The sequence below is a fragment of the Ctenopharyngodon idella genome, chromosome 10 (genome assembly GCF_019924925.1).
Source record: "Ctenopharyngodon idella isolate HZGC_01 chromosome 10, HZGC01, whole genome shotgun sequence".
Lineage (NCBI taxonomy): Eukaryota > Metazoa > Chordata > Actinopteri > Cypriniformes > Xenocyprididae > Ctenopharyngodon > Ctenopharyngodon idella.
In genome coordinates, this window is record NC_067229.1 from 18,003,534 (window position 1) to 18,030,803 (window position 27,270).

The 27,270-nt window shown below is 38.4% G+C and overlaps 4 long non-coding RNA genes across 7 annotated transcripts in view; 1 reads left to right on the top strand and 3 right to left on the bottom strand.

Annotated features, from left to right (window-relative positions):
* Positions 1-27,270, bottom strand: part of LOC127520150 (uncharacterized) — a 170,834-nt gene that overhangs the window by 81,931 nt on the left and 61,633 nt on the right. The gene's annotated exons all lie outside the window — the stretch shown is intronic.
* LOC127520152 (uncharacterized) lies at positions 2,986-14,073 on the bottom strand. 3 transcript variants are annotated; one of them, XR_007932056.1, is made up of 5 exons: positions 13,701-14,073; positions 6,445-6,774; positions 6,231-6,359; positions 6,018-6,145; positions 2,986-5,227 (listed from the first exon to the last, which is right to left on the bottom strand). It is a non-coding gene; the product is annotated as an uncharacterized LOC127520152 (long non-coding RNA). The 3 variants fall into 3 exon arrangements; XR_007932055.1 differs by lacking the exon at positions 13,701-14,073 and adding an exon at positions 6,887-11,795 and having other exon boundaries at positions 6,231-6,370; XR_007932054.1 differs by lacking the exon at positions 13,701-14,073 and adding an exon at positions 6,887-11,790.
* LOC127520156 (uncharacterized) lies at positions 12,025-13,465 on the top strand. The gene is made up of 2 exons (XR_007932060.1): positions 12,025-13,252; positions 13,326-13,465. It is a non-coding gene; the product is annotated as an uncharacterized LOC127520156 (long non-coding RNA).
* LOC127520153 (uncharacterized) overlaps positions 17,506-27,270 on the bottom strand; it is a 36,864-nt gene continuing 27,099 nt past the window's right edge. The window contains exons 2-3 of the long non-coding RNA XR_007932057.1: positions 19,077-19,169; positions 17,506-18,944 (exon numbers count right to left, since the gene is read on the bottom strand). This is a non-coding gene — a long non-coding RNA (uncharacterized LOC127520153). The remainder of the gene's footprint in view (positions 18,945-19,076; positions 19,170-27,270) is intronic.

Genomic DNA, 27,270 nt, shown 5'->3' on the forward strand with positions numbered 1-27,270 from the left:
ATTGAAAAGACTAGGTCTCAGCTCCTAAATTATTTAAGACACCAGGAGAGGTATCCTAACCTAGTTAGGAGTAACAAGATGGAAGCAGGGAGGAGGAGACCACACACTTTCCAACAGAAATATAATGTATTGGAGTTAAATGATGACAGGGAGTTGATGAAACAATAAAAGTCCTCAGTTTGCATCACTGAAGTGGCACAACAAAGTTGATTTTAGCCTCTTTAAAAAGGTCTCCTACTCTTAGAAAAGTCCTACTTTTTACTAAGAATTTTTTTGACACTTAAGTCAAAGCTTAAGTCAATTCTTAAGAGCATTTCTGAGAAGTTTTATATATACAGGCCCTGGGAACATATGCATAAAACCATGCATCAGTCTTAAGTGTGTCAAAGTTCTAATAATTTTCATTTTGCTCTTATTCCTACACTTAATAATAAGTGTTAGGACTAGGTCTCAGCTCCAAAATGATTTATGAGTACTGGAGAGTCTCCTAACCAGGGCCCGTATGTATAAAGCCTCTCAGAGTAAAATTTTAGTCTTAAGTGTGTCAAAATTCTAAGAATGACGTAATTTTACTCTTATTCTTAGACTTAGGAACCTTTATGAATCATACTTATTCTTAAGTGTCAAGACTAGGTCATAGCTCCTAAATTATTTAAGAGAGCTGGAGAGGTCTCTTAACCTAGTTAGGAGTAACAAGATGGCAGCAAAGAAGAGGAGACACACGCATTCCAATAAAGATATGATGTATTGGAGTTATATGATGACATGGAGTTGATAAAATGATATAAACTTGATTGTCAATTCTTTTTGTAACTGACCTAATAAGAAATGTAATAACTTTAAATAAATGTAATAAATTTAATTAATATTTTTAATGCATTTTAATACATTTAAAGGTTCTGTATGCGATTTCTCAAATTTGTTGTTGAACACTGTTGATATTTGAAATTAACCCAAACAAACCCAGCCCTCTCTTCATTGCTCCGCCTCCAAAACTCACACTCCAATACTAACCACCCTGCTCCAAGTCAGTCTCGAACTCCGGCCCGATCACTGCTGTCATGCGAGGCGCATGCACTGACAATGATGCTAAGCACCTCATTCTCTAGCTGTTGTCAGTGTGCAGTAGTTTAACTGCAAAACTCTCACTATTTGGCCACTGTTACACACGCAATGCGAGTGGATGTCTGTTTATCACAGCTGACACGCAACAAAACGCTTCACGAATAATAAAGCGCAAATGATGAACGAACGACAAGGAAGCACAAAAAATGAATGTACAGTACACAACAGTACAAAAAATGAACGTAAATACAAACAAGAGTTTCTTGTTAATCGCCAACAGAACAGCAGCTCCAGACAATCAAAACCCAGTGTTACTTACATGATTAAGAATCAAAGCAGCCTCCGCGTCTGTTTTCAGGCCTTCCCGCTTAGCTCTCTCCAGTGCTGGAAAGCTTTTCTAATATAAACGCAGTCCTAAAGCGCTTGCCCAGTCATAAACCTTCATTGCAGTGATATTCTTTTGAGCTCTTTAGTATTGTGTAAACTTACCACACCAAACATAGAGGCCAAAATTGATGTGCAAAGGTTTTTTTTTTTTTTTTAAATGACCCTACAATTTTGCTTAAATCATCAAAATATGAGGAAATATTTTTATTTTTGTGTTTATATCATTTAAGTGTTTTAAAATATGACAATGACTACAACATAATCAGTTTTTAATATTTCTTTGGTTCTCTCTTGTTTTTGCATGTGTTCATAATTACTTTGGATGACAGCCTGGCCAAAAATAATTTGAAATCATTTGAAATTTCATTTCATGATCACACATGAAACAATTGACTCCAAGCACAGCTACACGATATGCTTACATCTTTTAACACATTTTTTAAAATATCTGAATTAAGGTTGAAGATGTCAATTTTCATATGGCTGGACATCACATTTGGCCACTACTCTATGGCAGTTCATTGACTTTCCAACTGACCATCAAACCATGCAGCAAAAGCAAGTCACTTTTATGTTGACTGTGGGCTTCCCTGGAGTTGTTGGAGCCGTTGATGGAACTCATGTTCACATTATTGCTCCAATTGTAAATGAGGAGACATATATCAATAGAAAAAGATTCCACACCATCAATAATAATTTGTGATAATTTTGCACAATGCAATGCAATTTTTAAAAATAAATTAAAATATTAAAACGTTTCAGTGTCTTTTTAAATTATTTTTTTTTTATAATAACATTAAATTATTGGTGTTGTGCTGCTGTGACTTCACCCTTGTAGACTCGCTATTGGCTGATTCAGAGGTTAAGGGTGGCCATTTTGAGTTGACATCATTGTAGTCCTTAGTTCACAACACTTAAGTCAGCACTTAAGAATCAGTCTTATACTTTACTAAAAGTTGCTTTTAGCTTCTTTATGAAAGAATTTTACTCTTAGAAAAGTCCTACTCTTTACTAAGAATTTGACACTTAAGTCAAAACTTAAGACTATTCTTAAGAGCATTTCTGAGAAGTTTTATACATATGGGCCCTGGACTATGTATGGGCTAAATGTGATATATACATGTAAACATTTTTTTCTCTCAATGCACAAAACATTTGAAACAATTTAACACAATCTTTTTTTCTTTTTGAGATTAAGAAAACTGTGATAATATGATGCACAAATGAATTAAACAGAAATCTTGGTTTACACCTCCTCTTTTAAAGTAGGTGAGACCTTTGTGGTTTTTTTCTTGTAGGTGTAAGACCAGTGGAACATTTTACAACAGCATTTCTCAACACCTTACTGTGTATAGCTCATATGAGGTAAACTACTATATCGAGGTGTTAAAGCCACAGGTGAGCAAAGCTGTGCAGTGACCAAATTGCAAAAAAAAGTCATGAGGTTGTTTACCCAGTGTTTTTTGTTTATTCAAAAAGATGTTTGTAACACACTGTAACTCGAAGACGACTGTAACACATAACACACATAAATAATGCACATGGTCCTCTTAGATTTCAAAGTACAAATAAGTAATTTAAATGGACAGTTCACCCAATATCAACATTTTTGTCATGTTGTTCCAAACATGTATGACTTTTTTTCTACTGTGGAACACAATATGAGACTTTAAAGATCAGCTCTGTTTCATACAATAAAATCATGTTTAATTTATACGGTCAAGCTCTAAAGACATAAAATCATAAATTAAGTACCATAAACCATTCTCCCTCCATGTAATGTGTGGGTGTAAGAGACGTAGGCCGGTAAGACCTCACTCCTCTGATCTCAAGAGGCGCAGGCAGTTCGAACAGGAGGGGTTACATGGGCTACATTTCTAGTCTTCTGAAGCCGTACATTATCTTTATGTGATGAACACACTAAATTTAAACCATGTGCGGAGTTTGGGGGGGGGACCCAAGCCATTTATGATTTTGTGGGAGCTATGAAGAAAGAAAAATAAATTATATATTTCACATTTTCTCATTTTATTTGTCTTATCCTATCATTTAAATGAGTAGAATGAGTAAATTAGGGTTAAATCGTTTTTAAATAGGCTACTATACTAAAAAAACAAAACAAAACAAAAACAAGAAACCCATTCTCTCCCAACTCGCGAATCATATCACAGTACGCGAGAGGACTCTCTTCTCCTCCTGTTCCACTGTAGTGTAGGCTTATGCTACTAAACTAAAGAAGAGGGGGCTCTAACTCTGATGCTATAGCTTCCACTACGCAACTCGGAAAAGAGGCGGCTTCCTCTGCATTAGGTAGGCCAAGGCCTAAGATATGTTTTTGACTCTTTGTATGGCAGTCGTTTATTATAAATTTTAAATGTAGAAGATATTATCCATATAACTGTATGAAATGTAGAGTGTATGTTAGATATATAACCACCATAGACATTTAGAGGGACAAATCTCCCCAAAAATCAGAAATGGCCAAATTGTCCCTCAATATTTGATATGTTGCTGCTCTGATGACTGCTGCACTCCATTACACGCATCTCTGTTTGTTATTTGGATGACAAAAAGTTTTAAAAGCTTGTTAAAAAATTGTTCTGTCTCAACCGTCTTAACAGTGCTCGTCAATGTCAAAATGAGTGAGATGACCAATAAAATAAAAGAAGGCAGGTCTTACTGTACAGAAGAAGAGTATGAATTCCAGCACAACGCTTTAGTTTTACTTCTGAAAGAGTGCATGGAAATTAACAGCTAAACATTAATATTTACCTTTTTTTGAGAGGATTGCTGAACAACCGACAGTAATATCCACGGATGCAAACAACTCAACTTTTTAAAAATTTTCACTGTTGTATGGTATAATTTACATTTCATCCATGTAACTCATAACTGAATGTGACAAGACAAGAAACCTTTTTCGTTTTCTTAGTTTAAATTGATTACTTCACAACTGCAGTAGAAATTATTTTACCGTTCCTACTTTTAATTATTCACTTAAACCTTTAATACATTTTTTACTTTTTTTTTATTTTTTTATTATCCCACTTATTGACTACTTACCAAATAAATACATATTGAACTGAAATGAGTTAATGTGAGTAGATGGGAAACCAGAGTAGAAAGACATGAAACTAGCACCGGAAATCAGTTTAATGTTTATCAGTCTTTAAACAAAGATATCTGAATACTGAATGACCATCAATTAGCAAGTTATCACAAATAAGAATATCAAGCAAAACATTTCTAAAGCAAACTGTACATTTTTAGGTTGTTCTGTTATTTGACTTCCAGTCTATATAATTCACATTCAACATCTGCCTGCAAACTCAATGCTATTGTTTATCACAAATCAAATTGAAATTTATCAACATTACAACATATTTCTAGCAATGTAAGAGTACACACTTAAAAACAATGAAATCACAACATTGAGATTTAAAATGACAAGTAATTACAGATATTAACTATATTACATCCAAGATAAGCAAGTATTAATCATAACTTACTATTCACTTTAATATGCTTATTCTAAACAAAACAGTCTCTTGCACAACCCTTGGGGTAAAAAACAACTAGCGAGCTAAATATGCAGATTAAATAAATCTATATATAGTTATGCAATATGTGATCAAATACAGTGAGAACAGAAAATAAATGGTGTCAGATTTGATTATGTGTTCTTGATTCTGGCAGCTGTAGAAGTGCATATGTGCTGTTTATTTGTCTGGGCTGAAACCTTTTACATGGTGTGGAAGAAGTCTGCTGTAGCGTACTGAAAAAAACAATCAATAATACAATTTAATCTCAATGCAGATGTGTTACAGTTTTATGTAACACATAATCCAAACAATTTGCACTGACTGAAAGAATAACAGCTTTAACTTTAAAAACAAAGGTTCTTTATTGGCATCAATAGTTCCATGAAGAATCTTGAACATCCATGGAATCTTTCCATTCCACAAAAAGGTTCTTAATACTGGAAAGATTATTATAATGTTCTTCATGCATTACAACATTATTATTTTAAGAACTGATAACTGAAAGGATCTTTGGCAAATCAAAAATGGATCTTATGTGACATCGCTATAAAAAAATAAAAAAAACTCTTTTGAAACCTTTATTTTTAAGAGTGTACAACAGGTACCTCAAATTGTACCCCATGAAGAGTGCATATTAGATCTTTAAAGGGATGCAGTTGAAAACATATACTAAAGCTGTGGTAACACACACCTTAAAGGAATAGTTCACCCAGCAATGAAAATTCTGACTTTTTTTTGATGAACACAAAATAAGATATTGAATATGTTTGGATAACGACTGTTTTATCCATACAGTAAAAGCCAGTGTGTCCAGTGTTGTTTTGGACCCCACTGACTTTCATTGTATAGACAAAAACAGCTGTTCTCCGAAAATATCTTATTTTTGTTACACAGAATGAATAAATAAATACAGGTTTGGAATGACACGAGGGACAATTTTCATTAAACTATCAAACTATCCTTTTAAAGGGTGCATATTAGTGTCTTAACTCATTTTGATTGTATTAATCATAATAGTTTTACCTGCACATGAGTTAAGTCTTGTGGCTGTTCAGGATCCATGACTTGAGGCTGTTGTAAGTTTGTATCTTGAGATTGTTTCAAGTTGTCTCTGGTTCTCTTGCTTCCAAGAACAAACACCTTTACCAGTCCTTTAAAGCGACAGTGAATTCAGATTAAACATTAAGTCTTCCCTTTTTCAAAGATAGAACAACACAATCCTATCAAAGAACTCACCCGTGATCACAATGATCAGAACAGCGTTCAACAGAGCAGATATGAGGATAATAACCAGCCAATGTGTCTGATTCTTCTCAATGCACTTCACCGCTGTATGATTCTGGAACTCTGGAGTTGAAGTTGGTACTGTACAAACACTGAAGGGGTTTAACATTTTTTACATTTTGTGTCTAACAATGATATTTAACTTGATCACTGACTGATCACTTACCAATGATGTGCAGTCTTGTGCCGTCGCTGTATTTTGGTTGTATGTCTTTGGTGGTCACGCAGTAATAAACTCCTAACTCATCAATGGTGACATTTTTTATGAGGAGATTGTGTTTACTTTGCACTAAATATTTTTGCTGAAAGGTTAGATTGTAGTGAAAAGTAGTTGAAGGTGTGGTAGAGAGTAATATCAGAACTGGAGAATGTGGAAGTTTTAGTAATAACCAATAAACCTCATTTTCATCAAGATCACAGTTTATAGTCACATTTTGACCTAAATCTGTTAGTTGATCTGTTAAAGTCTCTGCAGCTTCACACCATATAAGCAGATCTGTAAAATAAACACCACACATACACATATTTAGACTGCACCATTAAACATCAGAAATCAATTTAGTTTACAAAGCTCATACAAAAACATTCACGAAATACAATAAACTCACAGAGATGAAGCTGCATGATCTTCATGATGTTAAAACACTTCAACATGATGCAGTCTGGATTTCTGCTGTGACTGAGAGGAAACTTTACCCCAGAACTTTCAAGAGGGGAATTTCAGCCACATCAAGAGGAAGTTGATGTGGTCATGTTTCACTGACCACATCTTGTAGTTATTTTGCAATTTAATTAGCTTTCAGTGCTATGAACTATTTTTGTATGGTTATATGGCACATAGTTAGTTATCAGTTGTTTTCTGGTACTTACTTCAGAACCCAGATTTTACATTGGACATCTTGTGGCAACCCAACATAGAACCAAATTGTTTATCATACACAAGTATCAAAAATCAAACTTTGAAATTTGTTATTTTACAATGAACTGCATAGATCCATAAACATGCAAATTTGCTAACATGAAAAAAGCTAAATAGAAAAACTGAATTTTTAGTTTGACATTTTCTGCATAGGGTTTGGTTTCTAAGTGTTGCTTGGCTGTTGGTGGTTTATTGCTCTCTGCAGCCGATACACCACTAGCTCATTGTGGTTAGTACAAAACTTGCTTGTCTTCATTGCAAATGAATGTATAGTTTTTTTGTTGTTGTTGTTTTTTGTTCATAGGTTTTATAAAATTAAATGGTCACACCTGGGATCTTTAACAGGCCTAAGTTTGGTCTCGTTTTAAAGAAGAAATGGAAACACTTCAAAACATGAAAGTGTAAAAAAGTTATAGAAGTTTAAGTTTACTGTGAAGCAAATGTATGGCACTAAAAACTTTTTTATTTTATACAAAATATATATTTTAATAAATAATTTGGACTCTAAAATTGCAGTGTGCACACACACACCATTGAATTTTTTATTATCTCTCATTAAAATCTATATGTTTATGACACATTAATAAATAATTTATTAAAATAGATTTGCAGTGTAAGCACTATGAAATGTTAAAACATTGGTATTATAAGCGTTAATAGGCCCTATCTGGCGCAACGCGACGCCAGCCGCGACGCAAGTGTTTTTTGCTAGTTTCAGTCCGACACAGTTATCATTTTCACGTCTAGCGCCATGTTGTTTAAATAACAAATGCACTTGCGCCCATCTGCGCCCATCTGTTCGCTGGTCCTGGTGTTCAGGCGCATTGTTGGCATGTTGCTATTTTGAGGCAACTGAAAACGACTGTGCCACTGATCAACAAAAACCTGGTCTAAAGTCAGTAGTGCAGTAATTTTTTTATTTTTTTATTTAAAGGACGCATTAGTAATATGCGACTATAGTCGGGTGCACAGCGCACATACACTCTGCTTGTTACACACACAGGGACACGTAGCAGCACACAAATGTTTTTAAATATTAAAGTGCCCCTATTATGGATTTTTGAAAATTACCTTTCATGCAGTGTGTAACATGGCTCTAAATGAATGAAAACATCCTGCAAAGTTTTAAATCTGAAAGTGCACCGTATATTAAGTTATTGTCTCTCAAAAGTAAGAGTCGACTCTGAGTCAATTAAACGAGTCGTTTGTCAAACAAATCCCAAGCAGTTTCGTTATGACGTCACAACGAAACATTAGCTCACTTATTGCGCGCGCAGACACCAGGGAAAACTTGAAACCCGAACCTTGTGCTGTGTGTTCTTGTCATTTTACTGACGACTGCTTCTTCAACCTAAATGCGTTCAACGAGGGATTCGCAAGCCGGTTGTTATTGAAGGATGGGTCAGTACCCAGTTTATTTGGACCAGCTTATTCCTCCTCTGAATCACAACCTGTAAGTATGATTAATAAGTTGTTGCCACGTTTGACAGACTGGCTGTTTTGTAGGAAAGAATGTAATTATAATTCTCACAGAGAAAATAATTTAAATTAGTTAAAGGTGCAATATGTGAGAATTTGGCAGTAAAATATCCAAAAACCACTAGGCCAGTATTATATATTTTGTTCACTTGAGTACTTACAATATCCCAAATGTTTGCAACTATTTGTAAATCGAAAGAAAATTGCAATTTTAACCAAGGCTCCGGGATGTGTGAGGAGTCACCTGTCAATTGCGTCATACCCGCGTTACCCTCGGTTTCCAGTTTTATTTTGTAGAAACCATGGAAACACCAAAGACGCTTTAATATTTATATGTTTTAATAGGCAAGGGAACAACTTTTTTTGATATATTTATAGACAGAACTAATTATTGTTATATAGCTCAACACGTTTAACGTTAGTCTCATTGTTTAAATCTAATTTTCTTGATTTTTTGCGAGTACCATGCTTTGCCATGCTTCAGAGAAAAAAACTATTTTGTGAAGTAGCTAACACAGCATAATCAGATGCAACTTTATTTTTAGTAACAGTAATACAGAAACTCCATCATACAATACGTTTTAAAATTAATTGCATTTATCAACACAAGCCATCCAGCATTTCATATGATATTGTAAAATCAATATAGCTTACTGCAGTGTGCAACAAGTGTCTCACAGCAGCCATCGAGCGAACGCACAGAGTAATGTTATAACATCATTTTCAACACACTCAAATGTATCTAATATGATAAACAGAGCTGCATTACCTCATACTCATGACTGGAAAAGCGGAAGCAGCGCCGGCGACTGCGGCATAATAAAAGTTCCGCTGCTCGCGGCGTGTGTTGCGCAATCGCTCCAGCGGCCTCGTTCAGCTCCCACAACACTCGGTCCTGCGCTGCTTCTTACTACAGTAACGTTAATAATCGCATCCATGAACACGATTTCTTCCCGAGTCCTATCCCAATTCTTTTCTACCAGCCGTTGAGGTGAAGACCACATGTCCCAAGATTCCGCGCTCAAACTTTGCGTCATCAAGCTACGCCTTTGTTTTGAATAGGCCTCTAGCGACCTCTAGCGGACAGAAAATATTACATATTGCACCTTGAAGTTTTTAAGGAGCCAAGATATAAAACTGCCCCCAAACAAAAAGACTCACTTGTTCTGACGTGCAATCCAACTGAAACAGCACAAGTCTATATGTCCTCTAAGTAAAAAAAAAAAAAAAAAAGAATCTTCCAAACAAATATGCAGTAAGCAAGGGCTAAAATCCAGTGTCTAACACCCACATGGTTCTGAGTTTCAGTTCAATTGCCTAAGTAGAGTAACGTTACTGGACCTTATACGGTTCAGTCCAAACATGTCAGTGACGTCTCCGCATCCAAATTCCGAGCCAGAGTCAAAACACAAAACAACTTATTTCCTCTCAGAGTCTTTATTTTTACTTAGTGCACTATTTGAGGGAGCAGCAATTTAGCAGTGGTGTCTGAAATCATAGTGGACATTTCCTGATGCACTCATTCAATCCCATAATGCACCGCAGTAATGAGTGTACAACAAATGTACACAAAGGTGAGAGAATACCCAAATTAATTCCTGCATCTTGAAGATGGCATCCACAGCACTTCCAGTGCAGTCCTCGAATTCCTTCACTCATTTTATTCACTCTTTCAAGTGGACTATAGAGGTAGGGAGGTGTCTTTGTTCGTGGACTCTTATTTTGATATTCTTTTTCTTAATGTGCCTGTGTTCAGTTCCTGTGTATTTACTTCCTGTTCCTTGTTTCCATTGCCATTTTGTTTGTTTCCAACAAACTACCCTTGTTAATCTCAGTAACAACTTATCACCTTCAGCTGTTCCTCATTAGCCCCTTGTCATCCTATATAAACCCTCAGTTATCTTCTGTTCATTGTTTTGTGTTGAAGTTTTGTCCTTGTGTTTATTTGTATTGTTACTGTTTTTTATTAAATGTGAGATCATTGTTCTTCTGCATCAAGCATCTCTGTTTGGATTATCACACGTAACAACTACTAGCTGCCTAGAAACATTTATGAATGAGATTCACTGTCACTGATCAGTTTTCTTGTTGCTAACAACAATTTTTTTTGAGGGAAAAGAAAGACGGTAACGCTTTAGATTACAGCCCGGAAAGTACTGCATAATTACAATGAATTTACAGCGTAACTTTTGATAATTATATTGTACCTATAAAGTAAGTAAGTATAGGGGAACAATATGTAAAGTCTTGGGAATAAAGGGGTAACAACCAGGAAAATAACAAATTATTTATACTGTAAGTATTTTAGAACTAAGAGGTATTTATACTATTATGATAGACAACAATCTTATGTTTGGGAGCAATTTAGCGAGAAAGTGCAAAGAACTTTTGCAATCTTTTTTAATACATGGGGAAATATGCTTTTGTTTCATGTAGTTACAGGGTAAGTATGACATTGCGGGCCTTAAATTAAAGTGGTGCTTGTTACACTCTTATTTCATGTAGTTACAGGGTAAGTAATAAAAAAATAAAAAAAAAAAAAACGCAAACAATCTAATATCACTGACTCCGAAACATTTATTTGAAAAACAACTTAATTAAAAAACAGGTCTGCAACACTTATTATTCATTTATTCATTTTTTTAATATCAACTTTTCATTTCAAATTCTAAAGTCCTGACAGAAAGTAACACGTTTTGTCCTTTTTTCGTTGTTGTTGTTGTTGTTGTTGTTGTTGTTTCTCTTGCTTGGCTTCCTCCTCCTCTTGTTTCTCAACTGATGAATCAGAAGGAATCCCATTGCTATTCTGTATTAAAAGAAAATACAGTAGCCTACACCCAGAAATTTTCTCATGGTTTAGGCTATTCATCTTTTCGCTTCCGAACAACTGTCACCAGCGCCTGCATGGGAGTCCACTTTGCGTTCGACGAAGCATATTGTAACAAAGAGCTTAGAACCCAAGAGGCGACACTTTGATACTTTTTGGGTAACAGCCACTAGATGGCGCGCCTGTAGCGCGGCGGCCATTATGGGGTGAAAATACTAACTGGACCATAGAATCCTTCACATCTTACGCACCCAAAATCGGCGAATTTCACTGCCAAATCAGAAGTGCAATAGAACAGTTTTTTTTAAATTAAGTCACCAGTAAATTGTATGGCTCCTACAGTAAATGTTGTATTGTCTTATATATGTTTTATTTTACCGGTTGTGGAATCCAACCATTCAACCATCTGAGGTAACGTAGTTAGCCTACTTATTGAGTATTTCCATTTTATGCAACTTTACACATTTATTAATAGTAAATTAATAATTAATAAATTTAAGATCATCATGTTTGCAGCGAACAATATATTTTAGACCTAGTGGAGTAATAGTAATGATAGTATCTCTAAATTGGAATATATATATTGTACGTTTTAATGGATCACGCTACAAACATAATGATCTTATAATACATGTTGCATTGCTGTGTTCGTTATCGCATAATTCCCACTTTTGGACACTTTTGCTTTAACGGACATTAGACAACACTGCAAAATCAAGCTGTTATATTCATATATTTATTGTCCAACATTCCCAATTTTTCTTATGCATGTCCTTAATTTAATTTCCTGTGTTGTATTAATTAAGTGTTTATAATGCTAATACTTGAACTTCAAAGAATTTTAACCCAAAATGGACTGGGTTTCTAGAGAGCAAAGGTTTTGTGAAAAAAGTGGAAGACTTGAACACAACGTGTAAATAAACTGTAAAAAGGATTTGATGATCACTAGTGATAGTATTTTATTCTGTGTTGTCATCATTCAGGTTCGATTTCAGCTTTAATGTACGTTTTTTTTTTTAACAAAGCAACTTATATTACCATAGAAACTAGTGGACTGCCGACTCGCTTTCACCCCAAAATGGCGGAAACGCAGGGCTGCTGCTGGGCGCCGGTGTTGTAATGGAACGTTCTATTGAGTGTCGCTTCTTGTTAGTGTATATTCTTTGATTGTAATGAGAAACGTGAAGCTTTCATGACGTTCTCGCGGGAGATTCACGTGAAACTCGCGCGAGAACTGCCGTCTCTGTTATTCTGTCTTGTTTGTTTATCATTATCATTATCTGTTATTCTGTGTATTTTGTTGTGAGCATTAATAAAAAAAAACTAAAAAAAAAAAAAAATAAAAAAAAAAAAAAAAACTGACGGCATCCGACATCTGCGTGACTTTTCGCTTGAGTTCTCGGCAGGCTTACGTCACGCTTCAAGTTACATCAAGCATGAACTCTCAACCCTCTCATGCACGCGCAAGTGACAGTCGGTCGAAAGTTTAAAATTTAAAAATATTTGGTACTTTTCTTACAAATACGTATCGTTTCACTTCAGAAGACATTGATTCATCCGTTGGGGTCGTATGGATTACAGTTGTTATTGCTGTATGTGCTGTTTGATGCTTCGACTTTTAGGAACACATGAGCTTGCATTATAAAGCGTTCCCAGAGATTATTTATTTTTCTAAAAACTTTTGTTTGTGTTCATCTTAAGAAGGAAAGTCGTATCTCAGATGGCATGAGGGTAAAAGATGAGTAAACGGTGAGCACATTTCCCGGTGTACTGTATTTTCTTTTAATACAGAATAGCAAATGACATGGGATTCCCTCTTAAGATTCATCGGTGGAAAGAAAGAAAAAGAAGAAGAGGATCAAGAGGAGGAGGAAGCCAGGCAAGAGAAACGAATAAGAAGTGTTGTAACTTTAAATCTGTTTTGAAACAAGTTGTTTTTCAAATAAAGGTTTCCAAGTGATATCAGATTGTTTGCGTTTTTTTTTAATTAGCCTACTTACCCTGTAACTACATGAAATAAGAGTGTAACAAGCACCACTTTAATTTACGGCCCGTAATACTTACCCTGTAACTACATGAAACAAAAGTGTATTTCCCCATGTATTAAAAAAGATTGCAGTAGTTCTTTCTACTTGCCTTGAAACAACTTAAAGGGTTAGTTCACCCAAAAATGAAAGTTCTGTCATTAATTACTCACCCTCATGCCGTTCCAGACCCGTAAGACCTTCGTTGATCTCCGGAACGCAAATTAGGATATTTTTGTTTAAATCCGATGGCTCAGCGGATTCGACACGCTGATTCATAATGCTCCGAAGCTTCCTGAAGCAGTGTTTTGAAATCACTAAATAATTAGTTTTTTTTTTTTTTTTTGGCGAACCAAAAATATTCTCGTTGCTTTATAATATTAATATTGAACCACTGTACTCACATGAACTGATTTAAATATGTTTTTAGTACCTTTATGGATCTTAGGAAAGGAAATGTCATTGCTCCCTATGTAGGCCTCACGAAGCCATCGGATTTAAACAAAAATATCTCAATTTGTGTTCCGAAGATTGACGAAGGTCTTACGGGTCTAGAACGGCATGAGCGTGAGTAATAAATGACAGAATTTTCATTTTTGGGTGAAGTAACCCATTAATCAGTGCACTTTCTCGCTAAATTGCTCCCAAACGTAAGATTGTTGTCTATCATAATAGTATAAGTACCCCTAGATCTAAAATACTTACAGTATAAATAATTTGTTATTTTCCTGGTTGTTACCCCTTTATTCCCAAGACTTTACATATTGTTCCCCTATACTTACACGTACTTACTTTATAGGTAGGGGAGAGCGGGGCACAACCTAACGCTTTTTGACTTTCTCAGTTTGTGTAAATGTACTTAGGGTTCAGAGAATTTCTTATGTTCCACATTAATTTCACACATGTCTGGTACAAATATGTGGCTTTGTTTCATTAATACAGTGTATACTTTTTTCTTTATTTACCCCAAAAGAAGGGCAGTGAAATGTGACAACATGCCCCATAGGTGGGGCACATTGTAACATGTGATGGGGCACGTTGTAACATGACCATATGACAGCTAAAAATTTTATCTGACTTAATTTAAAAAATATACATGACAAACTAAAATATTTTGTTAATAAAAGACAATAATTTTTTTTTCATATAAAATAATAGCATTTTTTTAGAAATTCAAATTTAAATAATTTTGTAGTTTGACAATGAACACTCTGCAAAACACAGCTATACAGCACTGATCAAAACAATACACCCAAACAGATGAAGAAACATATCCAAACATTCAGAAAAACACAGAGCTGAACAAAACACTCCTCTCCCTCCACTCACAGCTCTCACAGAACACAAGACAAATAGACGAGACAGTACAAATGCTGGTTCTTCCTCTCAGTCTTTATTCACCTTTTTCCCAAAGTTTCTCAACAGAAATTCATAAAAGTTAATTATTCCAATTATATCGTAACTGTATAGAATAGCATAGTTCTAATAGCGGGGCACATTGTAACACAGTTACAACGAACCCTCTCTGTGCAACTGCACTCAAAAAAATATTTAACCCCAAAAGTTAAAACTTATGTAATTCAATTGCATATAAAATTTCCATCCAATTTAATCACATAAATCCAACGTAAAAAAAAGTTAACTTTTACTTAAGCTTCCCCATCATGTTCAGTTGACTTGAATGAAATAAAGGTTATGGTAACTGGTTAACTGCAATTTAAGCTTGTGTAATACATAAACCTTACTCTTTTTAAATAACTTATTCTTACTTGCTTTGTTCCTGGACTCCACTTCCCATAATCCTCCCTTCCAATCACATGCACCAATCACCAATTGCCACACACACCTGCAGATCATTACCTGGACTATTTAAGACACACACACACACACACCCTTGGCGAAGTCTTGATTTGCCGAGGTGATCATTTCTGAGCGTTTTTCTGTGGACTGTTTATCTGTTACTGATTGGTGCATGTGATTGGAAGGGAGGATTATGGGAAGTGGAGTCCAGGAACTGACAGGAACAGACAGTGATCGTGACATAACTGTTTATTCCCTACGACCCTTTGCTGCCTACCCTGATCTTTGCCTGTTTCCTGGACTGTGATTGTTTGCTGCCTGCCCTGATCCTTGCCTGTACCCTGACTCTGTTTGTCTGCCGCCTGCCCCGACCATTGCCTGTTACTGTTTATGCCTCTGCCTTTGCCCTGTCTACTCTGTAATGATGGGTCGACAGAATGTGGATCCATTATTACAGAAGACTTCGCCAAGGGTGTGGGTTGCGTTCCAGTGTGGCTGATCCACCGCTGACTTCAGCACGAGCGGCTGGCATTCCTAAGCCTCCGCCGGCCGCTTCGCACTCAAGCCCGCCGGTTGCCACGCACTCAAGCTCGCCGGTTGCCACGCACTCAAGCTCGCCGGTTGCCACGCACTCAAGCTCGCCGGTTGCCACGCACTCAAGCTCGCCGGTTGCCACGCACTCAAGCTCGCCGGTTGCCACGCACTCAAGCTCGCCGGTTGCCACGCACTCAAGCTCGCCGGTTGCCACGCACTCAAATTCTCTGGATGCTATGGACAAGATGGCCGATTTGCCAGTGCCCACGGGCAAGATGGCCGCCCCGCCAGTGTCTGGGAACATAGGGGTCGTTCCAGCCAGTGAGTCCACTCCAGAACCAGCTCCAGTCCGCGAGTCCGCTCCAACCCGTGAGCCCGCTGCAGCGCCCTCAGAGGAGGTGGGCATAGAGCCACCGCCTCAACCATGTAAACGGAGGAGGAGGAGGAAGAAGGCTTCCTCCATCCCTCAAGGCCCGGAGGCCTTCCCAGAGCCCGCTGTAGGCCCGGAGGCCGTCCCAGAGCCCGCTGTAGGCCCGGAGGCCGTCCCAGAGCCCGTTGTAAGCCCGGAGGCCGTCCCAGAGCGGTCCGCTGCCGTCCCAGAGCAGCCCGCTCTTCCTGATACGGCCACGGAGGCCGTCCCCGAGCTCCTCGCCCTGCCGGCGCCACCCGAGCTCCTCGCCCTGCCGGCGCCACCCGAGCTCCTCGCCCTGCCGGCGCCACCCGAGCTCCTCGCCCTGCCGGCGCCACCCGAGCTCCTCGCCCTGCCAGCTACGGACCCTGACCTGCCGTGGGCGCCCAAGCTACCTGACCTACCGTGGCTGCCCGTGGCACCTGACCCGCCGTGGCTGCCCGTGGCACCTGACCCGCCGTGGCTGCCCGTGGCACCTGACCCGCCGTGGCTGCCCGTGGCACCTGACCCGCCGTGGCTGCCCGTGGCACCTGACCCGCCGTGGCTGCCCGTGGCACCTGACCCGCCGTGGCTGCCCGTGGCACCTGACCCGCCGTGGCTGCCCGAGTTCCTGGACCTGCATTGGAGACCCCGTTCCCGTCTGCCAACAGGTCTCCAATGTACCCACCCCCCCTCCCTATCTGTGCCATTTACGCCGCGAGGACGCGCCTTCCGGAAGGGGGGCGTTATGTCACGATCACTGTCTGTTCCTGTCAGTTCCTGGACTCCACTTCCCATAATCCTCCCTTCCAATCACATGCACCAATCACCAATTGCCACACACACCTGCAGATCATTACCTGGACTATTTAAGACACACACACACACACACCCTTGGCGAAGTCTTGATTTGCCGAGGTGATCATTTCTGAGCGTTTTTCTGTGGACTGTTTATCTGTTACTGATTGGACTGTTTATTCCCTACGACCCTTTGCTGCCTACCCTGATCTTTGCCTGTTTCCTGGACTGTGATTGTTTGCTGCCTGCCCTGATCCTTGCCTGTACCCTGACTCTGTTTGTCTGCCGCCTGCCCCGACCATTGCCTGTTACTGTTTATGCCTCTGCCTTTGCCCTGTCTACTCTGTAAGTACTTTTAATAAACTAGCTGCAAATGGATCCACATTCTGTCGACCCATCATTACAATATAACTACCTTACATTTCTTTATTTATATTAAATAAATGGTCAAACACGTGTTACATTTATAAACATTTATTGTCACAATTGCTCCAGGATTAATAAGAAACATCCAATCTAACAAAAAATAAATAAATAAATAAATAAAATAGAACATAATGCAGTATTTCACAAATTAAGGCAACTGTTTACTGCAGTTTTGTGCCTTCTCCCAAACTAACACAATGGTTATGGCTGTGTGCCAACAAGTTCAAAGATCAACAAGGAACCAAATTTCAACATCAAACATTATTTTCACATATTCAAGGTAATATTGGGATCTCACTGCATAGTATGGTAATCAGTTTGTGCTTTCACTTATCTGAAACTTGATACAGATCTGTAAATGGTTACATTCCTTGTAAACATTTATTCAAACAAATAAACAATCAGGACACTTGGGGAAAAAAAGAAAAGCAATCTGAAGGATTATATTTTACTTTACATATGACAGGTTTTCTGTTGTCTGTCACATTTCAGCATTTAGGCATTCAGTAGCCTAAGTGTCCTATTCACATGTTAACTTCCTGGACAAAGAATAGTACAAGGGCTAACATCACTGTTAAAGGGTTTATTCGCCCAAAAATGAAATTTCTGTCATTAATTACTCACCCTCATGTCGCACCAAAACCCTAAGACCTTCGTTCATCTTCGAAACACAAATTAAGATATTTTGTGTGTACAACATCAACTGTGTAGGAGACTGACATAAAAGGGAAGACATTTTTGAATAAAGTCATTATTTTTGTTTTTGTTTTTTTGTTTTGCGCACAAAAAGTATTCTCGTCGCTTCATATTATTAAGGTTGAACCACTGTAGTCATGTTGACTATTTTAATGATGTCTTTACTACCTTTCTGGGCCTTGAAAGTGATAGTTGTGTTGCAGTCTATCGAAGGCCAGATAGCTCATGGATTTCATCAAAAATATCCTAATTTGTGTTCTGAAGATGAACAAAGGTCTTACGGGTGTGGAACAACATGAGGGTGAGTAATTTATGACAGAATCTTCATTTTTTGGTGAACTAACCCTTTAAATGTATCAGAGCTAGAGGAAGCCAGAAGGTGCATTAGGTGCAGTCTCTTGATTTGAGTTAGTGTCATCGGTTCATAGTGCCGTCGATCATACTGTCTTCAATTCAACGGTACAGAACAAGTTTAAAAGTTTTCAATGTCCTTCCAGGGGATGGAAACATCTATGTGATGTCCTAAAGTCCAAATTCATCATTACCTTCTGGAAGAATTCAAATGTGAATTTGAGACTCTGAGTGTAGCTTGAGTGCGTAGATCAATCCGAACAGCATTATTAATCCAAAGGAAAAACTCTTAAGTGTTGTAGCAGTTTTACACCCTCTGTTGCTACTCCAACATTGTCTGGCTAGTACTCAGCACTTTAAGGGTCACAAAAAGGTCCAGAGTGGTCTCAGAAATTCCTCCCTCATCTCCTTCAGGACTGCAGTCCTAAGCAAGTAAATGAATGAATGAATGAATAAATAAATAAATAACACCTTGTTTAGTTTCATTGAAATATTGGCAGCACACAGCAATATACTTTGTTTAGGTCATTACAAAAAGTATGTATACAGTACAAACCTGGAATTCTTTGACAAGTGTTGTAATGTCCCCATTGAGATACACACACAGACTCTTTATGACACAGTCTCGGTTGATGTGTATGTCTTCGCACTGAAAAATATGACACATATTAAAAAACAGTGATTGATTCTAGTTCAATCTTTGTAATTAGTTCCAAAGAACTGGAATTTAAACCTGGTTAGTGTCTTCTGATAGTTAGTGAAGCATTAAAGAACTACCCAAACTGCTAAACAACAGATTGTAGATTAAAATAATATCAGATTTGTCTAATTTTAAATAAACACAAAAAAATATAGATGAAAAATTAGCTTACCAAAAGTAAGAAATTTACTTTTGCTATCGTTAAATAAATGTTCAGTGATATCTTCCAAATATTTCTGAATTTTGGCGCAATTTTTTTCTATATATATTGTCGACATGGCAACTTGTAAATAGTTTCTTCATGAAAAAAAGTTTCTTCATGCTAGCGTGTGTGGAAGTATTTAAACCATGTGTGTTACAACTAACCCTGCGTTAGTTTGTGCCCCTGCGCTCCCCTACACTATAATTATCGAAAGTTACCCTGTAAATTCGTTGTAATTACGCAGTACTTTCCGGGCTGTAATCTAAAGTGTTACCAAAGACTAATATAAATGGAATCAGTACATAAAATGTTTAATATTAAAGATGAACGAGGAAAACTGAGTGCTTTTTGTCATCTCGGCTATTTATCTGTAGCAAAAGCACAAGGCAAGTGCTGGTCTATCTGTGTTCACGAAACCTTTCAAGCTCAGAGTCAGTATGGCAAGTACCACTATATGTACACAGAGACATAGGCCTATAATAAATTATAGGAAATTTGCTGACTGCTATATAGCTTTTCCTCCATAATGCTGCCAACACTCCACTACAGTGGAGGTTCTCAAACTTTTTGGGGTCAGAGACCCCTTAAAGAGGAGAACATTTTCCAACAATTCTCTCATAATTATAACAGTCATGATGAAGCATAATTTGATACAGATTGTAATCTTGTGATCAAAAAGCATGTCTAATTAATTGAAATTACACAATGTATACAATTTATCAACGATTTATTAAAAGTTTAAAACAAAAAAATATGATTTTTAGGGCCATATGAAATCCTTTTTATTTTTTTCTCTTTGAATAAAGATGAATAAAGATATATTGAGAACCCCTGCACTACAGTGATGGATCATGTGCGGTCCACTGACCACTCCTGTTGGTTGTCACTCCCAAAAGTCACTCTTCATTTGCATAAAGTTAAACATATCTCAACTTTGTCATGTCACTGGACATGACTTCATCCTGTTGCCAGCGATCACTGTTGCTGGAAATCGCTAGCTTTTCATTGAAATGAATGGGATCATGTCGTTTTCTTTAGGCTGTCTACACGACAAAGCAAATGTTTTTGTTCTTCATGTCAGAAGTGGCACAAGTGCGATGTCAGAAATAGAATCAGTTTACAGTCAGGATTTTTTTGTGTAACATCACATTTTGCTGCATCTGGTGTAGACAGCATCAGTAATAATGGTTTCACAAGTTCGCCCTTACATATAATCGGAAAAGTACACATATTTGCCATGCTGTCTGAGGGGAGGGCTCCAGGCTAGGAATTTGGCCCAAACCCAAATTACTCGCCTCATCCAAATAGCAAATGTTTAAGAATGAGGAGTTGGGGTGGTGGAGAGATGCTGGAAAACTGTCATGGGATAGAGGTAGGTTGGCGATATACTAAAAAAAAGTGTTTCAGTTTACCGTTATATGTTTCCATCAGTGGTGGCCATCTCCTCACTGATGTCGACCACTAAGAGTACCCACTTCCCACTCAGTGTTGCCAGGTTTAGTTAGAGAAATAGGCATCCCCTTGTTTTGGTTGATGGGGCATATGCACATCACGAAGTCTGCATAGGTCACCACTTTGTGGGAATGGGATTTTGTTTCAGTTTTCTATGTTCTGCCAAAAACCTTGATCATTTTTGTTACTTCATTACTTAGTCCCTTTCAAAACAGCCATCCAACTCCCTAGCCCATTATTCAAGAGCCAAATTACCTCATCATGGCATAAATGTAGCCTACTGAATTAAAATGGTGTTCTGAACAAAAACTCTGTCACAAAAGCTTTCTACTCTTTACCTTCAATGATCATTATCTGTAAACAGTATTTGAACACTCTATTGAAGCATTTAATTTCACCATTCCTTTGTGGATAATAAAAGGAGCTATGGTAGTGTTTAATATCTCTGTCTTCAAAGAATGCCTCAAACTCAGCTGAAACGAATTTTGATTCGTTGTCAGTTACAAGTTCAAGCTGATTTCCCTTAAGGCTGAACACAGCAGAAAGAAACTTTACAATAGTCAGAGAAGTAATGTCAGGTGCAATCTCTGGCCATTTACTGTAGTAATCAACGAGTGTCATAGCATGTCAAAGCGACAGCCTTGAGGAACATTATTCAAAAGCCCACATCAGTTTCTCCCAAGTGAGTTGGAGTAGGCAGTTTTATCATGCTGGAGGCAGGTGGAATAGGAACATTTTCCACTTGAAAGTCCATGCCAGGCCACCAATATAAGTCCCTCAGTCTCTACTTTATGCACACTATCCCTTTATGAGTGGCATGTGCCTACTGAATGATGACATACCCATCTTGAATAGCCATCTCATTCCAGAGATGATGATATGGTGCAATAGCAGAATTCAAGCTTTTTGTGTTACGAGGCTACCCATTTTCAATGCAAGCCTGTAACCTGTTGAAGGATAGGACAGGCATCACACATAGACTTCAGCTACTCTACAGTAAAAGCTGCAAATTCAGGAGACAGTACAGCCACCATCTGAGGCTCTTGGTTTTGCTGCTGAAAGTGGAAGTCTGGATAAACAATTAGCTGTCATATTGTCTCGACTAGGTAAGAATTAAATGCTATAATTAAAACAGACCAGACGCATAGACAATCGGGCAATTCTCATGCCTGCATGTCCAAGGTCCTTTGTGGAAAGCAGTGCAAATAAAGGGCTGTGGTCAGTGCAAGAAGGGGAAGTGGTGGCCCCAGGGGTAGGTACACCATATTTCTGTCACCTAAACACATGCCAAGGCTCCCTTTTCTCAACTCAGCTCAACTCAACATTTATTTATATAGCACTTTTAAAAAACAGAGTGTTTACCAAAGTGCTACAATCAAGATAAAACAATAACATAACAAAAACAAAACATTAAACACAAACAAGATCATAGAAACTTAATGAATGAAACGGCAAATTATAAAAGTGAGTTTTAAGACTGGATTTAAAAGCTGAAAGTGACTGGGCCTGCTTAACATATAAGGGCAAGTTATTCCAGAGCTACGGGGGCCGCCACTGCAAAAGCACGGTCACCCCTACTCTTCAGCTGTGCTCAAGGGACAACCAAGAGTAAACGCTCAGCTGACCCGAGTGCTCTTTAATGGAGCATGCAGCTGTATCGGAGAGATATTTTGGTGCTAAAACATTTAATGATTTAAAAACTAAAACTAGAATCTTAAAATCGATTCTAAAACGTACAGGAAGCCAGTGAAGAGAGGCCAGTATGGGTGTAATATGTTCTCATTTTCTTGTCCCTGTAACAAGCGAGCAGCAGCATTCTGTACCATCTGCAAGTGTGAGAGGGCAGTCTAACTAATACCCACATAGAGAGCATTACTGTAGTCAAGGCGGGTTGAAATAAAAACATGTATAACACCATCAAAACCATTAAAAGACAAAAAAGACAACTTTCAATAATTGTCTCAATGGGAAAAAAGCTAGATTTGATTACTAAATTAATCTGTTTACCCAGTTTAAACTCACTGTCCATTATAACACAGGTTTTCTACAGTAGGCTTATAGCACCCAAATCCAAATCAGGAGACTCGCGGGGTGCCTGCGAGTCTCCAAATATTAATAACAATGGTACTATTGAGTTAGCATCTTTCTGTTTCAGAGGCAGATAGAGCTGTGAATCATCTGCATAGCAGTGAAACGAGATGCCATACTTCCTAAAGATAGACCCTAGAAGAAGTATATATAAGGAAAATAGGATAGGCCCAAGAATGGAGCCTTGGGGGACATGAAAAAGATGCCGAGGAGGACACAAAATCCCCAAGGTGAACAGAAAAACTTATTTCAGACAGGTAAGACCTAAACCACTATACCCTTAATGCCAACACAGTGCTTCAAACAAGAAATCATGATGTTGTGGTCTACAGTGTCAAATGCAGCCATAAGATCTAGGAGCGTGAGAACAGCATAATTCAGTGGCAGAGTCAGTGGCAAGTAACAGGTCATTAAAAACTTTCAACAGGGTCGTGTCTGTGCTGTGAAGACCATGTAAATTTAAAAAGGACTGCAGTTGTATAAATACAACATTCTGCAATATTTTGGAAAGAAACGGAAATTTAGAGATAGGTCTGAAATTACCTAACACCAAAGTATCCAAATTTGATTTTTTGATCAATGGCTCCACTATCGCATGTTTAAAATGTTGAGGTACAACTCCTGAGGCAAGACTGCTATTTATGATTATTTTAATTTTGGGACCGAGACTTTCAAAAACATTTTATTTTAAATGAGAGGGAAAAATACCTATGCAACAGGCAGATGATTTCATTTTAATTATAATCTCCCTCAAAAAAGCAAGAGACTTTTCTGTTGTAGAGTACTTCCTTTCACAGTCTAACAATGTTCTAGATGCAAAAGCAACTGTTCTTTCAGTAATGGCATGGCACTGGGTAAGCAGCACCAATGCCATAATCTGAAGCATCTGTAGTGACTGTTGTTAGTAAGGAAGGATCTGGGCTAGCAGTGATGAGATGTTTCACATGGCTGAAATGTTCCTGAACCTCATCCGTCATCACATATTCCCCTCTTAGTTAAATTAATTCTTTCTGTAGCCAACAATTGGCATGAAATAGAAATAAAGAACAACAAATCTGTAATGTATCAACATATTTCACATGTATATGAATTAAACACTAAGCAACACATTAAATGAATGCAAAGGAGCATTTAAAATAACAAAAAACTACTCAACTACAATTCAGTACTTGAATTTTCATGTGAGTGCGTGTAATGTATGTTGCAAAAGTCCATGTCAGTTTCTGTGACTAATAGACATAGTCCTTTAGCCAACCTGGCTCACATCTTTGACGTTTCTCCCATGGATAAGCATCAAAAGACACTGAATTTCCAGACAATGGAACATGAGAGGGAATCAAGATTTTAGCATTGGTGGTCAGTCCATTATTCAGCGCATTAGTCGGCACGGGTGCAAGACACGATGTATGCCACTTCTTTTCATCATCCAAGAGGTAGGTGTAAGGGGACAACTTTTTCCTAACCTCAACTGGAGGAGTGAATTTTGGATGGGCTTTTGGTACATGTACTGACTTTTTAATGCGCTTTTATGCCCTTTTTGGAAAGAAAAATGATGCACTCAATGCTTGTGTGCAAGTAGCTTTTTTACTTCAGCCAAGCTTTGTTGAGCTTCATCAGACCAGCGAAATCCAATCTCATCCATGCACGCAGAGGCATCACTACGGAAGTGAAATTGAGAATAAATTTGTTGTACCATGAGAGGAGGCCTAGCAGAGAACGCAACTGAACAGCATCCGATGGTGCAGGTGCATCGATTATTGCTGAGAGATGTTCCTGATCCAGCTGAATACCCTGTGGCATCACCATGTGTCCTAAAATTGAATTTCTGAATTGACATTTAGACTCATTCAGCACCAACCCAGCATCTTTGAGACATTGCAGCACATTCTCTAGTGCTTGATCATGTTCTTGTAGCGAGCGTCCCCACGTGATGATGTCGTCTAGATAATTTGCAATGTTCCTTTTAGAATGACAACCATCATCTTTTGGAATGCAGATGGAGCAGATGCCAAGCCATAAGATACTCTGCAGAACCTGAAGAGGCCCTTGTGTGTAATGAATGCAGTGAGGTCCCGGCTGTCTTCATGAAGAGTCTATGGTTGAAAATACAGTTGCACCTTGCAATAATGTCATCATCTCCTCCATGTGTGGCAGTGGGTAGCTGTCTACTATAACTGCCTTGTTGGGCCCTCGCAGATCCACACATGCAGATCCCCCCCCATTTTCTTTTGGACCACAACAATTGGAGAAACCCATGAAAAGGAGCCAATCCTTTCAATTACACCTGCATGCAAGAGTCGTTCCAGTTCTGTGGAAACAGCATCTCTCACAGAGAAAGGTAAGCGACGCAATTTGTGTCTGACAGGAGGTACAGAGTCAGAAATGTTAACCTTGTGTGTAAAACGCAATGCAGCCCAATGCAGTACGCTGTGATGGAGGAGTGGAGAGGGCACAGACTGAAGCGGACTGTGGCGGTGGCAGCACAGTGTGCCCATCAAATCGAAGCTGGAGTCCCTTAATCAGGTCCATGCCTAGCAAAGCTGTGCCATTGTTGATGATGAAGAAGTGTGCAGGACAGGTAAGGCCATATTTAGATATCGTTGCAGGTAAACATCCTAGTACTGAAATTGGCTCTTGTAAGTAACTAAACAGGCAGTAGGAGATTGTAATGGCACAGTGTGAAAATGCTGCTCATACAATTGTTTTGGCAGAATGGACACTGATAAACCAGAGACACAGGTGTAGCAGCAGGTGCAGCATTTATGGTCACATCACACATCAAACGGTCAGTTGCTCCAGGTAGATAGAAAATACAGACCTCTGGTAATTCATTTGATTGCACTGAATGAGTAGGAGCAGAATGGCAGACTCATGCAAAATGTCCAGTCTTATTGCAATTCTTACAGATGCAGTGGGGCAGTTCTGTGTGTTTGCAAGATGTCCAGCAGAGCCACAGCAGAAGCATGTCTGAGCTGACGGAGCAGAAGCAGAGGGTTTTAATGAGGTACATGCTTTGAATTTGGCCTTAGGACGCTGTCGTCCAGAAGCAGAAGTGGCATGTATGGCTTGTACTGGAGCAGAGTTGCTTGTAGCCATTGATTTTTCCTGGGCATCAGCGGCCTCTAGCTGTGTGGCAATTGTAATTGCAGTCTCCAGTGTCAATTTAGATTTCACTATATTAGCATATCGTCAAGATTGTCAGCAAATTCACAAATAGTCATCAAATCTCTCAGTGCAGCAATGTATTGCACTACCGTTTCATCCGTCCTCTGCACTCGTTTCCTGAAGGCATGTCTTTCCATGACCACATTTCTTTTTGTAATGAGGTGCTCTTCCAAAGCTTTAATAGCATCTGCCAGATCGTCACCGGTATTGGGCGATGTATAAAACAGTCTCTGACCTTTAGTTTCAAGGCAGTGAAAAAGCATTTTCTGGCTTCTGGCCAGGAATCTCCAGTAGCATTGATCACGAGCATGTAGTTCTGAAACATCTCCAACCATGTTACTAGTTCATGACACAGTAAAGGACCCTGGCTCACTACACATTGGGACACTGATGACTCTATTTCTGGTGATGTGACAACGTCCTCATTGTACAACATCACTACTGGTATTTATGAACAACAGCAGAGCTGATATCTTTCTGACATTACTTGTAATGTTATTTAAAGTACATTATGATAAATTATTTGCTTGGTACATATACGTGCAACATTTCAGCCGTAAATAAATTATAAATGTTAGCTAGATTATGATCATTACCTGTCTAGCAATGTATGTTTATACTGAAATATAATAAAATAATGGTTTGTATTTTTAAAAAAATCTATTGCATGTGGTTACGTGTAGTGAGTTGGCTCACGTGATTTAAGGCCCCGTTTACAGTAATGCGTTTTCCTTTTAAAATGCACAAGTTTTGCTACGGTTATGCGCCTGTCGTGTACACTATGACAGTGTTTTCGAACCTCGAAAACGGAGACTTTCGAAAACGCTGCAGGCCACGTTGAAAACGCCGGGGTTGCGTTTCAGTGTAAACATACCAAAATGGAGACTTCTAAAAACGATGGTGTGGCTGCCCACGTTCTCTCTGCGTATCCTTGATGACCGTGTAGTAACATGGAGACTGACCTGCAATCTTTGCTGACTTTGTTGTCATTTTTAGCAGCCATTGTGCAGTGAAACTGTGCCCAAGCAACTGTTTCCACTTGTACACGCATGCCCAGTGTACATGAACGGTCATGTGACATGCGTTTTCGGTTACGTAGTGTAGACTGAGATCGTTTCTGAAACTCTGTGGAAACGCCAATGT